Source organism: Mustela erminea, chromosome X (genome assembly GCF_009829155.1).
Source record: "Mustela erminea isolate mMusErm1 chromosome X, mMusErm1.Pri, whole genome shotgun sequence".
Taxonomy (NCBI): Eukaryota; Metazoa; Chordata; class Mammalia; order Carnivora; family Mustelidae; genus Mustela; species Mustela erminea.
In genome coordinates, this window is record NC_045635.1 from 14,330,579 (window position 1) to 14,344,911 (window position 14,333).

Here is a 14,333-nt window from a genome sequence, read left to right on the forward strand (position 1 = left end):
ACCCACTGAGCCACCCAGGCGCTCCCATTCTTTGTCTTTTTTGAGTGTTGTTTTTTCTTTGCTTTTTCTTACGTCTTGTGATTTTTTTTTCCTTGTTGCAAGGCTGACTTATTTTGTAGAATAGTAGAGACTGAGGTACATAATTTTTATGTCTGTAAATGGGCACATTTTTCCTTGTGCTACGCCTTTGGGCATGGCTTTGAATTAGTCAGGGGTTGGGCTGGGTTTGAGTTTGTTGCTGTGTTTACCCTTAGTGTACTTCAGGCTTCAAATTCACGTAGAAATAGTTTGTGATTGGGGTGGGAATTGGTTTATTTATTTAATTTATTTTTTAAAAAGATTTATTTGAGAGAGAGAAAGTGTGTGCATGTGCGCTTATGTGAGCGGGGAGACAGGGAGAGAAGCAGTTTTCCAGCTGAGTGCAGAGCCAGATGTAAGGCTTGATCCCATGACCCTAAGATCATGACCTGAGTTGAAACCCAGAGTTGGATGCCTGATGGACTGAGTCACATATGCACCCCGGGGTTTGGCTTATTTTGATTTTCAGGTGTTTCTTTTGAACTGTGGCACAGAGAGGGTCTCCTTACGTGATCTTGTTTTCTCCTGTTCCTCTGCCAGTAGTGTTCTGCTGTTTACCTGAAGTTGGTTACCGGAAGCTGGTTAGCTTAGAGGTGGGGATTGATGGTGGGGAGTGTTGTTCTGGATAAACCTCTCCTCAGGTTTAGGCTTCTTCAGTGTCCCAAAGCCTTGCCCCAACCCTGGCTTTTGTGGTGGGCTCTATGTGTAATCTGGCCTTCTCCTAGGGGTAGGGTGCCCATCCCTTTCCCCAGCTGCATTGAGTTTTTACCAGCGCTTTAAGGGTAGGAGCACTTACTGGCCTTGATGAGACTTTTCTTTTTTAGCTGAGATACGGAGAGAAGGATCTGACTACTCTGGCTTCTGCGGCATTGTTGCAGTTCCCTTCCCCCACCCCACCACCGGGTCTGCATCACAATTGGCATCCTCAGAGCTCGCTCTTCTCTGTGAGTGTCTGGTGGGGTTGGTGGAGGAAGATCCTGCAGAAGGTTGGGGTCTCCCCAATTTCTCTGACCTCCCCAGTGGTTTCACCATCCCTTCAGCAAAGCCATGTTGGGTTTTTATCAACTTGCCAATTATTGTAGCTGCACTCTTCAGTGTCCAGCCGCAGTCTGCCCCAGGTGAGTGCAAGGCTGTCTCCTGTCTCCTTGCAGGCCCCTCTCCTAAGATTTTGAGCCAATTGGTTGTTCTGTGATGGGTTTAAAGAAAGTCATGAATTTGAAATCAGTCCAGCTCTTTTTCGTTGTAAGTGTGGGCAGCTATGTTCCTTTCAGCTTTCTTATTCCAGGGTGGAAGACAGAAGTTTCGTTATCCTTCAAATTTCTAACACACACATTTAACGGAGTCTCAACTTAATATCTCTAGCCTCCTGAATAAGGCAAAAGTTTTAGAGTGGTTTACCTTCTAACTCTCATCCCCTTTTCCATGTTAGTTATTTATGCTTTAGTTTTGTCTTATCTAAGGCACCTTAAGCCTATAAAAATAGTGCATGTTTACTCATCAACATGTTTTCCAATTTTTTTAGCTCACCATTCTTCATTCACCCCATTTCTCCATTTTGAGTTCAGTTTCCTTTTTTATAAAGAATGTTCTTAAGTAGTTCTTTCACTAAGGGCATTTTAGTAATAAACTTGATCTTGGTATTTCTGAATGTCTTTACTTCATGTTTTCTCTTGAATCATTTTTCAGCTGGCTGCAGAATTTACGTTGACAATTATTTTCCCTCAGCAGTTTCATAATATTATTCCCTTGTATTTTGACAAGTCTGGTTAATGAAAAAAAAAATTCTTGTTAATGAGAAGTCTTTCGCCAGTTCAGACTTTATTTCTTTATATGTAGGTAATTATTTTTTCCCTTGGGCTATCTTTAAGGTTTTTTTTCTCTTTGTTTTTGATCTGCAGTTCGTGATATCTCTAGATTTGTTTTTGTTTTGCTTTTATTTGGTATACTTTATCAGTCTGAAGACTCATGATGCCTATAGTTGTTAAAAAAAAATCTTAGTCATTATCTTTTGAAATATTGCTTCTCCATTTTCCACTTCTGGAACTATTTAGATATGTATTTTATCTTTTCATTGTGTCCTCCCTGTTGCTTAATATTTTCCATTTTTACTTATAGGTGATTTTCTGACACACATCTTACAGTTGACTAATTTCTCTTTAGCGATGTCTAGTCATTTGGTTAAACCATTTATTGAGAATTTTCACTAAAAACACTTGGCTATTTTTTCAAATGTAAATTCTTAAAAAAAAATTTAAGATTTATTTTTAAATTTATTTTACTTTAAAAAAAATATATTTTATTTGACAGAGAGAGCACAGCAGGGGGAGCGGCAGGCAGAGGGAGAGAGAGAAGCAGGCTCCCCGCTGAGCAGGGAGCCCAATGTGAAGATGTGGGGCTTGATCCCAGGGCCCTGGGATCATGACTTAACCGACTGAGCCATTCAGGCACCCCTAATTTTCTTTTTAAGATTTTATTTAAGAAAGAGAGAGAGAGAGCGCGCACAAGTTGGGGGCCAGGCAGAGGGAGAGAGAGAAGCAGGCTCCCCGCTGAGCAAGGAGCCCAGTGCCAGGACGCTGGGATCATGACCTGAGCCAAAGGCAGACTCTTAGCCAACTGAGCCACCCAGGTTGCCCCTACATGCAAAAAAAAATTTTTTTTTTAGATATTGCTTATTTATTTGAGAGAGAGAGAGATCATGAACAGGGGATAAGAGTAGAGGGAGAAGCAGACTCCCCAGTGAGCAGGGAGTCTGATGTGGGACTTGATCCCCAGGTCCTGGTATTCATGCCGAAGGCAGAAGCTTAACAGACTGAGCCACCCAGGTGCCCAGTGTAAAACTTGATGTGTACAGATCTACGTTTAGATTTTCATAAGGGCATTTTCTTCTCATTTATTGAACATTTAAAAAATATAATTATGTTTGTTTCCTTTGGGTTATTAGTTGTAGTTCCTGAGGAGGGAAATCTCTGATTTGTGTGCCCCTCCTTCCTTGTTCCAAGTTTTGCTTGTCAGGGTTTGTAACATGTAACAGTTTGGGAATTGTTTGCTTGTGCCTGGCTTGTGGGATGCTTCTTTGAATGGTTTTGCATTTTCCTCTAATGGGACTCTGGATTCACTGTTCCTGGCAGTTTTCAATCTATTTTTAGATGGATTTCTGATAACTGGAAAGTAGTGTGAATTTGACTCCTTATCTATGGTAGAGGAAAGATGGGTTTTCCCTTTTGTTTTGGTCATTCCTTCAACACACAGACCTGGGCTTCTGTGTGTGAGTTTTCTTTTTTCTTATTCATCCAAGGACAGCCCTTTGTATCTCTTGGCTTTATGCTGGTGGTTCACTTCCAGCTTCTTTCCCATGCAGAGACTTGAGGCAACATCTCTGCTTTCCTGTTCGAATAATCATTTGAGTTTGCAGCTGTTGGTTTAGAAAACAGGAGTGAGCAGGTCTTTTTGTCTTGTGACAAGGAAGAGGAAGGTCTTTGTCTTGTGACAAGGAAGAATCTCATTTAATAAGCCCTTGTCTTTGCAGCCACTCTTTTCTATTCTGTTCTTCTTGACTGTTGGTCAGGAAGTATTTCATCCAGTTAAGAACTAGGAAGTAATTGCAACCACAGGCATTCTTTAATTTGAATAGATTATTCACCAAAAGTTCATTTAGACATGAGTTGTGTAGGACACACAGTTCATACTATGTGATAGGAACTATGTATGTTATTTTTAAAAAAGGGTTAGTTTCCCAGGTAATCCTTAGGATTCTGTTCTTTCCATGATGCAGTTGAAATTTGAATAGACTTGTGAGCTCTTTGGGCTTGTGATTGGTATGTAGAAGGTGACTTCCACATATGGGGAGGTGCATTTTAACATTCTCAGTGAAAGAAGGGAGTCTGGCAGTTTCCAGCCTTATTTGGACTTTTCTGGTTGTGACCTGCCAGCTACCGGGCCCTATTAATTGTTAGAAAGTCAGGCCACTCTTCTCAGACTTCTCAGACCAGCAGATCATCTGCTCTCATACTCAGCACACGACCTTGCCTTCATCCCTCTGAGAATATTGAGAGCCTTCTGGTGGATTTTCTGCAGCTTCTGGCTTCATCTGCAAATTTATCGGTCCCTCTCTCTCCAGAGCTGTTGTTTCTCTCCTGTCTCAGAAGCTGAGGTGCTTCTGCTGTTCCAGGCCAGTCCCTTGCCTGATGCCCTCAGCTTCAGTGATGCTTCCATAGCTGTGTTTTTCCATCCGTTATTCCCTCTTCCTCCTCATCTTGTATCCTTGTGGCCCTTCTGCCCCCAGGGGACATTGTGCAGTCTCTGAAGACCTGTGTGAAGGTGACAGCATGGGGTGGTGGTATGTGTGCTCCTAGCATCTGGGGGAGGGAGGCCAGGGGCGCTGCTTAACATCTCACAGTGCATAGCACAACTTCCCACAGCCAAGAATTTACCTGTTCTAAAATGCTGGTTGTGCTGAGGTTGAGTAACCTTGTTATATCCTTAGTCTCGCTTTGTGACTTCTTTTTTTTTTCTCTGATCTTATTCCTAAGATTCTTGTCCTAGAAAACTTTCTCTAAGCCACTTGTTCACTCCTCTCCTAGCTTTCTAACCTTCTCTGCACTTCTGAGAGCGTGTTCTATATGTAGTCTAACCTTTTCTCTTTATTTTATTTTATTTTTTTTAGTCTAACCTCTTCTCGTTCACTTCTCAAACGTCAGCTCTTGCTCTCGGACTTCCCATTCTCAATGTTACTTACTTATTTATAAAAATGATTTTATCCATTTATTTGACAGACACAGCGAGAGAGGGAACACAGGCAGTGGGAGTGGGAGAGGGAGAAGCAGACTTCCCGCCGACCAGGGAGTCTGACATGGGACTGGATCCCAGGACCCCGGGATCATGACCTGAGCTGAAGGCAGACGCTTAAGTGACCGAGCCACCCAGGCGCCCCCCGCCCCCCAATGCTATTTAAACTGTTTTTGCTGAGATCACCTGTGACTTCTTGTGTGCTGCAGTCAGTAGATTCATTCCGTTCTAATTTTACTTGACATTTCTGTCGCACCTGACACTGTTAATCACTATCTCCTTGAAACAGTGTGTGTGTTCCCTTGGCATCTTTGTTCTCCATGTCCTCCTCTCTCATTTCTTTATCTGCAACCTCTTTTGGCTTGCTGTGATCCACTTACTCTGTAAACACTGCTGTTAACCTGGGTTTGACTTCTTGGCCAAGTGTTATCATAGGTCATTGTTTCAGTTACACCCAAAGGTTCAGTTCTATGCAGATGTTTTTCTAAATTTCTAAACTCTTCCCCATTTTTTCCCCCAGACTCAATCTTTTTTTTTTTTTTGAAATTTTATTTATGTATTTGACACAGAGAGAGAGTACAAGCAGGGGGAGCCGCAGGGAGAGGGAGAAGCAGGCTCTCGCTGAGCAGAGAGCTGGACGTGAGCCCGACGTGGCGCTCTATCCCAGGACCCTAAAATCATGACCTGAGCCAAAGGCAGACGCTTAACTGATGGAGTCACCAAGGCTCCCTAGACCCAATCTCATTTTTTATTATTATTTTTTATTTTATTTTATTTTATTTTTTTTAATTTTTTTTTTAAAGACTTTATTTATTTATTTGAGAGAGAGACAGTGAGAGAGAGCATGAGCGAGGAGAAGGTCAGAGGGAGAAGCAGACTCCCCATGGAGCTGGGAGCCCGATGTGGGACTCGATCCCCGGACTCCAGGATCATGACCTGAGCTGAAGGCAGTCGTCCAACCAACTGAGCCACCCAGGCGCCCCCCAATCTCATTTTTAATAACCTTCTGGAAATCTACACCTGGGTATTCTTACAAGTACCTTACAATGAGCATGTCTCATTGAAGTACAGCATCCTTTCCTCAGACTTTGTCCTCCTTAATTGAAGAAAAAAGTCTCTTACTGGCTCTATCATCCACTCGGGCTCCTAAGGTAGATAGCTGGGTCTTGTTCAGATACATTATCTACAGTTGCTAGTATGATATAAAATGTGATTTTGATCACATCACTGATTTGTCTGAAAGCCTACAGTTATGTTCTCTTGTTGACAGGAGAAAGAGAAAGGATAAAGACTGAATTCCTTTATGTGGCCTGTCAGGCTGTCTTTGGTATGTTCTCTATCTACCTCTCCAGCCTCCTATACTTTTCCTGTCAGCCTAAACACTATGCTTGGATATGTAGAATTCTGCATAAAATTCTGTTTCAAATATGCTGTCTTTTTTTAAAAAGAGATTTTATTTATTTAAAATATTTTATTTATTTATTTGACAGAGACAGTGAGAGAGGGAACTGAAGCAGAGGGAGTAGGAGAGGGAGAAGCAGGTTTCCTGCTGAGCAGGAGCCCAGTATGGGGCTTGATCCCAGGATCTTGGGATCATGATCTGAGCCTAAGGCAGACACTTAGTGACTGAGCCACCCAGAAGCCCCTTGATTTTATTATTTATTTTTGAGAGAGAGAGAGACCGCGAGTGAGCACAGGCCGGGTTTAGGGGGAGGGTTAGAGAGAGAAGCAGACTCTGTGCTGAGTGGGGAACCCAACACGGGCTTGATCCCAGAACCACAGGATCATGACCTGAGCTGAAGGCAGTCACTTAACTGACTGAGCCACCCAGACATCCCAGATTTGCTGTCTTTGCTTATGCTCTCTCCTTTGCCTGGAATGCAGTGTTTTTCTGTACAGTTGCTACCTCTTTAGAAATAGGTGCCTCCCTATTCCTCATGGAAGCTACAGTTTATTGACATCTTTTCCCACTTCTGTGGCCTCAGTGTTACTGAGTATTCCTTTTCTGAACTGTGATTTTGAGCCAGGATGGGGTAGAAATGTTAGCAGTAGTCCTGTAGAAAGAGGGCAGGGAGTGGACATGGGTGAAGGTTTTTTAATAGCTTTTCATGTATGTGGTTAACCATTAAGCCGTTTCCTTTTTTTTTTTTCTTTTCAAAGATTTTATTTATTTATTTATTTGACAGACAGAGATCGCAAGTAGGCAGAGAGGGGCGGGGGAAGCAGACTCCCAGCTGAGCAGAGAGCCCGATTCAGGGCTTGATCCCAGGACCCTGAGATAGTGACCCAAGCCGAAGGCAGAGGCTTAACCCACTGAGCCACCCAGGTTCCCAAGCCATTTCTTTTTTTAGTGCCTACTACCTATAGTTGTATTATCTTTTAAGGGTTCTTCTGGGAAAAAAATGTATTTTTTTTAAAGGAAGTAATTTTATTTTATTTTTAAGATTTATTTATTTATTTATTTGACAGACAGAGATCACAAGTAGGCAGAGAGAGAGAGAGAGAGAGAGAGGAGGAAGCAGGTTCCCTGCTGAGCAAAGAGCCCAATAAGGGGCTTGATCCTAGGACCCTGGGATCATGACCTGAGCTGAAGGCAGAGGCTTTAACCCACTGAGCCATCCAGGTGCCCCCAAAAATGTATTTTTTGAGAGTGATCTCTTTCATTGGCCCACATGAAGATGTGGGTGTTTCGGCTCCACTTAGGTTTGCCACCCATAATTTTTTTTTTTTTTAAAGTAGGTTCCATGCCCAGTGTGGGGCTTGAACTCCCTACCTTGTGATTGAGTTGCATGCTCTGCAATTGAGCCAGCTGGGTGCCCCTGCTGCCCATTCGGTCTTAATCTGCTTCATGGTTTCTTGGAGTTCCTCTCTGATCAGCCTGCTGCAGAGATGGGGCAATTCGTGCATTCCCAGGACTGCTCTGGTCTTTAAAAATTTTATATTTTATTTTTCTTTTCTTTTCTTTTTTTAAAGATTTTATTTTTATTTATTTATTTGACAGAGAGAGCCACAGCAAGAGAGGAAACACAAGCAGGGGAAGTGGGAGAGGGAGAAGCAGGCTTCCCACTGAGCAGGGAGCCCGAAGTGTGGGGCTCGAACCCAGGACCCTGGGATCATGTCCTGAGCCGAAGGCAGAGGTTTTAACCCACTGAGCCACCCAGGCGCCCCTTTCTTTTTCTTTTTTAAAAGTAGGCTCCACACCCAGTGTGGAGCCCAATGTGGGGCCAGAACTCAGGACCCTAAATAAGATCAAGACCTGAGCTGAAATCAAGAGTCAGATGCCCAACTGACTGAGCCACCTAGGCACCCCTTTTTATAATTCTTTTGCTTATTTCATTGGGTTTTAGAGGGAAAGGTAAACACATATTTGGTCAGCCATTTTGAAGTAGAACTTCAGTGCTCTCTATCTCATGTAGGTTCTCCTTTTTTCCCTCTATTGTAAACATGGCAAAAAATGTCTATTCATTTGTGTGTTTGTTTATTGCAAAGATTGCCTTTTAAAGGGAATCCTTGCATATGTCTTTGATCATGTTTTTAGGATACTAGCCTTACATGCCCCTTGATATTCACTGGGGGTAAGGATAGATGACACTGACGAGATCCTGCCATGCCTGTTAAGGGTGTGAAGGAGGCACCACTAATTTACCTAAAGGAAAGCTTGACAGTTAAAAATGTCTACTATTTTGACCAATGTGGCCAGTTTCTCTTTATTATTCATTGGATTAAAAAAATTACCTCTAAGATGGAATATTTACCAAGTTTATTTATTGGCCATTTGTATTTTTTTTTTGGTATATTTTCTTTTCATGTTAAAGGCTTTTTTAAAACAAAATACTCCTTCCTAGGCTTCCCTTGTTTTTTTTTTTTTTTTTTTAAGATTTTATTTTTTTATTTGACAGAAAGAGAGAGCACAAGCAGGGGGAGCTGCAGAGGGAGAGGAAACAGGCATCCCACTGTGCAGGGAGCCCAGTGTAGGGCTCCATCCCAGGACCCTGGGATCATGACCTCAGCAGAAGGTAGACGCTTAACTGACTGAGTCACCCACGCGCCCCTCAGTTCTTTCTTTTAACATGAAATAAGCAAATGCTGCCAAATTAAGATCCATTGCTCATTCTGTTTAGATTTATTATGACCTGATTCTTAGAAAATCAAAATCCACTCCTAGTTTTGTGATTAATAATAATATCTCACAAGGTGGCTATGAAAATTAATTGAAATAACATAGATGAAGTGCCCAACACAGTAACTTTTTTTTTTTTTTTTTTAAAGATTTTTGTTAATTTATTTGACAGAGACAGCAAGAGAGGGAACACAAGCAGAGGGAGTGGGAAAGGGAGAAGCAGGCTCACTGCTGGGCAGGGAACCTGACACAGGGCTTGATCCTAGGACCCCAGGATCATGACCTGAGCTGGAGGCAGATGCTTAACGATTGAGCCATCGAGGCGCCCCAACATAGTAACTTGACATATAATAGGCACCAGTAAATATTAGTTACTTCTGTGCATTCTTTTTCCTTTGCCAGATTATTAAAATAAATACAGTATTCCATACCTGAGAGGGAGAGAAGAAGAAAAGGTGACATGTATTTACTGAACTCTTGTTAAATGAAGGGCAGTAGGCCAGATACCTTGAGGGATACAGAGATGTTAAGGCTTCTTCCTGTCCAGGAATAAACATTAGCTTACTATATATATTTTTACTTTTCTAGGCTACTGCTGCTTTTTTTCTTTCTTTTCAAACATGCCATTCTGAAAACCTTTTGGTCTTTAAAGTGTGTTTTGTTTGAGTACAGAACGTTTTAAAGGTCGGTGTGCCACATTTAATCCATTACATTTCTATAAGAATAGCTATCTCCATTTTATAGATGGAGGTCCTGAAGGGTGATCTGCTCAGCTTCTAGCCAGGATAAAAATAGGATATATTAGGATGTAGAAGCATGCTAACCATTGTATCTCCAGCCTTAGTAGATGCTGAATATATGTATTTGTTGAATAATGAATCCTCTTTTATTGAGTGGTATGTTAAACCCATTCCTAAATTGCATCTCTACTTTTTACTGCTTCATTCTCTCCCTTTGTAATTTATTCTGCTAAAGTGGTCAGTATAAATTTTAAAATTCACTGGTTGATGGAGAAGACCTTAAAAGTTGGAAGACAAATGGTACACTGTTTTAGTCATAATGAAAAAGGGCTTTGAGAGGAGGAGATTTTTGTGTTGATACTGACTGTATTTGCCAATTGAATGTTTTTAAAGCTTTATAATTAATTAATTTAGGTAATCTCTCTCCCCAACGTGGGCTTGAACACATGACCCCAAGATCAAGAGTCATGTGCTCTATTGACTGAGCCAGCCAGGCACCCCACCAGGTTAAATTTTTGCCCTGGTGCTGATTCTTTCCAAGACCTACCTTTCTAGTCCTTGTAACAGCTACAAGGGGCTTCCCAAGTTTGGGGCTAGGGAAAATTGCCCAGTTTTTTGTACTCTAAGTATGTATGACTCTGCTGCTAATAGGTTTTTGACTTAATCTCTAGTAAAGTAGAAAAAGTAGCCATTATAATTAGGCTCTAGAGATTTGAGGGGAAATTTTTTTAGTGGATGAACTAGCGAATATACAAACTTGAATAGAATTAGTGATTAACTTGCCAGAGTTTGCTCTGTATTTAGCTTTTTGTAGTTGGTTGGTTTGGATAGTGAAATAAGGGCTCTTAGTAAAAATGATAAGATCCTGTAAGAGATTGGTGATGGGACATCCATTGCAGAAAGTAGTAGTAACACATCTTCACTCTGCACATGGAACACTGTTTAGTTTTAGCCTTGCTAAAGTCACTTCTTTTTTGTAAATTTTATGAATAGATATATCTGTTCACATTGTTGGTTTTCCCAGCTTATTTATTTATTTATTTTTACTTTGGCTGCATTCAGTGAGGCTTATAAGCTGTTGTTGGGAAGGGTTGGGAAAACCTTGCTTTGATTCTTCCTAGCTGGTGACCAGGGACGAGGTTTATGATGACTCTGGGTCTATTTTCTTTTCTTTCTTAAGATTTTATTTATTTACTTATGAGTGATTTTATTTATTAATTTGAGAGAGTGCACACACAAGCTGGGGGAGGGGTGGAGGGAGAGGGAGAAGCAGACTCCCTGCTTAGCAGGGAGCCCCGACTTTGGTCTCCATTCTGGGACCTGAAGATCATGACCTGAGCTGGGGGCAGATGCTTAACCTACTGAGTCACCCAGGCAGCCCTAAAGGTTTTGTTTTTTAAAGTAATCTCTGCACCCAGTGGGGGGCTCACAACCCTGAGATCAGGTCACATGCTCCCCCTACTGAGCCAGCCAGGTGCTCCTCTGGGACTACTATTTTATAAATTTTTTAAAGATTTTATTTATTGATTTGTCAGAGTGGCACAAGTAGGGGGAGCAGCAGGCAGAGGGAGGAGAAGCAGACTCCCCCCTGAGCAGGGAGCCCGATGCGGGGCTCAATCCCAGGACCCTGGGATCATGGCCTGAGCTGACGGCAGATGCTTAACCAACTGAGCTACTCAGGCATCCCTTTTCATATCTTTTAATACTATTAGGATTAAATGTGATTATGTATGTAAAAATACTTAGCATTATATCCAATGTATGGAAGTGCTCCCAAGGCACAAATTTAAGCTATTTGTTACCTGCTAAGGCTATTCCATAGTGGCTAACTATGGGAATTTTGGAGCGTGACTGCTTGGGTTTGAGTTTCAGTTCTGCCACTTACTGGCTAGGGAACTAATTTCTGTATTAGGTTCTTTGTTGGTAAAATGAGGTTTCTGGTAGTGAAGGACCAAAAAAGGTTCTTGTGAGGATTAAATAAATTAATGTAAATAAAACAGCTAGATCAGCGGTGAGCACGAAAGTGCAGTATGTTATAGCTGTTGTTACTATTTCTTCACATTTGAAAACCTGTGCCCATCTGATTTTATTTGAAAGATTTTATTCTACAAGAATTTTTTATATCTTTTTAAAATAAATTAATCTCATTTTCTTTTTTTTAAGATTTTATTTATTTATTTGACAGAGACACAGCAAGCAGGGGCAGTGGGAGAGGGAGAAGCAGGCTTCCCGCTGACCAGGGAGCCCAATGCAGGCCTCCATCCCAAGACCCTGGGATCATGACCTGAGCGGAAGGCAGATGCTTAATGACTGAGCCACCAGGTGCCCCAGGAATTTTTTATATCTTTTTGATTTCAAGTTCCATGAGGGCAGGATCTGCTTTGTTTTGTTCACTACTGTATTGCTAACATCTGCAATAGTGACTTGCATAGAGTACTTATCTAGTACATATTTGTGGAATGAATAAATAAATTAATAAATGAATGATGAGTGTTCCATTTTCCTTGGATTGTGTTGGCCAGTATTCTAATTCAAGTAGTTTTTTATTGTTAAGTCACTGCTTTAAAAAAAAAAAAAAAAAAAGTAACAAAACTTGTAGTAAGTTCCCAGTGTTTATAGGCTGAAATTGAAGTTTCTTAGCTTTGCATTAAAAAACCTGGGAGATCTAACCATAACCGGTTTTCTTTTCTTTTACAATATGGAGTTTAGATCGGATATCCTTTTCCTTTTTTCTCTTTAAAGATTTATTTATTTATTTATTTGCGAGAGACTGAGAGAAAGTGAGAGTGGGGGGGGGAGGGGCCGAGAGAGAGAGAGAGAGAGAGAGAGAGAGATTGATTGAGAATTCTGCAGCAGATACCCCCTGACCCCTGAGCCTGACGCAGGGTTCAGTCTCATCACCCTGAGGTTAGGACCTGAGCTGAAACCAGGAGTTGGCCACTAAACCAACTGAGCCACCAAGGTGCCCCACTAGATATCCTTTTTCTGTCTCGTTTCAAAAGTATGAATCTCTGGGTTGTGAATTAATTCACTGGGTTGTTTTGATATCCAGTCAGTGAAATGGTAAATGTGAAAGCACTTTGCAAATTATATAATATCATCATCATTTATTTATGGTAATCCTTAAGTGTATTTAACCAAATTTTGCTGGAATGTGCTCTCTTCTGTTTGCTCACACAACATAACTGTAACCCCATACGTGTTTCCACACCTATTTCAAATCCACGTTCCTATGTAAAACATAACCTCTCCAGTGTAAAATGAGCACTCTTTGAACATTTATAGCTGTTGTAATTTGTATGGTTTATTTGGTAATCATTATTTGATAGTTTGAAGTCCATAATTGGAAAGTGAATTTTAAAAAATGGTCAAGTTCTTTATTTTTTTTTTTTTAAATTGAAGATTTTATTTTATTTTATTTTTTGACAGAGGGACACAGCTAGAAAGGGGAACACAAGCAGGGGGAGTGGAAGAGGGAGAACAGGCTTCCCGCCGAGCAGGGAGCCCAATGTGGGACTCAGTCCCAGGACCCTGGGATCATGACCCGAGCTGAAGGCAGATGCGTAACAACTGACCACCCAGGTGCCTCCCAAAATGGTCAAGTTCTAAGTAATTGTGTAAGAATGCACATAAAACAAATACTTTGTCATAAAGAATATGTTTCTTTGCTAATGTTTTGAGGTTTTGATTTCTTGAAATTGGAGCAGTAATTGAGATAACTTATGAAACAATATAGTGCAGAATTACAGATTCTAACAGCTTTTTTCTTTTCTTTTTTTTTTTTTTAATGTTATCTAATCCTTAACTAATTTGAGTCACTTTTTTGAAGTAAACTCTACCTTCAATGTGAGGCTTGAACTTACAACCGAGATCAAGCGATGCATGACTGAGCCAGCCAGTCCCTCCCCGCCACCAATAGTCACATTTTTAACGTGACTCATAATCTTTATCACATCTTTCCAAAGCATCCGACCTAATTTTCACAGAAACTGCAACTTTCTTTTAACTGGTTTATATACTGTTTAGTTGAAAACGATGTGCTGGCAATTAAAGAGGGGTTGGATGTAGTTTTGGGAAAGAAATGAAACTGACTCTTGGATGCTAAGCATGCAGCAGCTCCATTTAAGGGAGCAGAAGTGTGAAGTTATCTATTAGCCAAAAACATTTGAACTATTGACATCAGCCAATCTGTTTCATAGAAGTAATGGGGAGTTGGTAACTGTTAGTTCTGTTAAGAGAAATGCTGGAGGCCAGTATGGCTTGAGTGCACTGTGCAAATGGACTTTTGTAGTATATTTTATACTTTTCAGAAAGTCCATTTTCCATGAATAACACTTTAAAAAAAATAGTATAAAAGAGATAACTGAATTACTCAGAGTACCTGGGGAAAACCACTCTGTACAAGTTAAGATTGCTGTGAGGCCTTTTCCCCAAGTGGAGTTTCCCTTTTGTCTTGGACTTAAGTATTTTCCACCTCTTCTGGGCAGGTAAGACACTTCACATGCCTTTCTGCGTTTCTCACATTTAGGTAACTCACCTGTTTGCTTCTTCTATGAGCTCTTCCTTTGAGGAGCTTTTGTACACCATGTCTGATTCATAGTTGGTGCCCA

General features: G+C 41.0%; 1 protein-coding gene across 3 annotated transcripts in view; it reads left to right on the top strand.

Moving 5' to 3' along the window:
- Positions 1 to 14,333, top strand: part of CDKL5 (cyclin dependent kinase like 5) — a 226,528-nt gene that overhangs the window by 14,770 nt on the left and 197,425 nt on the right. The window contains exon 1 of one of the 3 annotated variants that reach the window (XM_032329649.1): positions 427 to 1,196. The exons of the other annotated variants lie outside the window; for them this stretch is intronic. The gene's annotated coding sequence lies outside the window, so the exon portion shown is untranslated. Of the gene's footprint in view, positions 1 to 426; positions 1,197 to 14,333 lie in introns of those variants that run through there. 3 annotated transcript variants of the gene reach the window in all.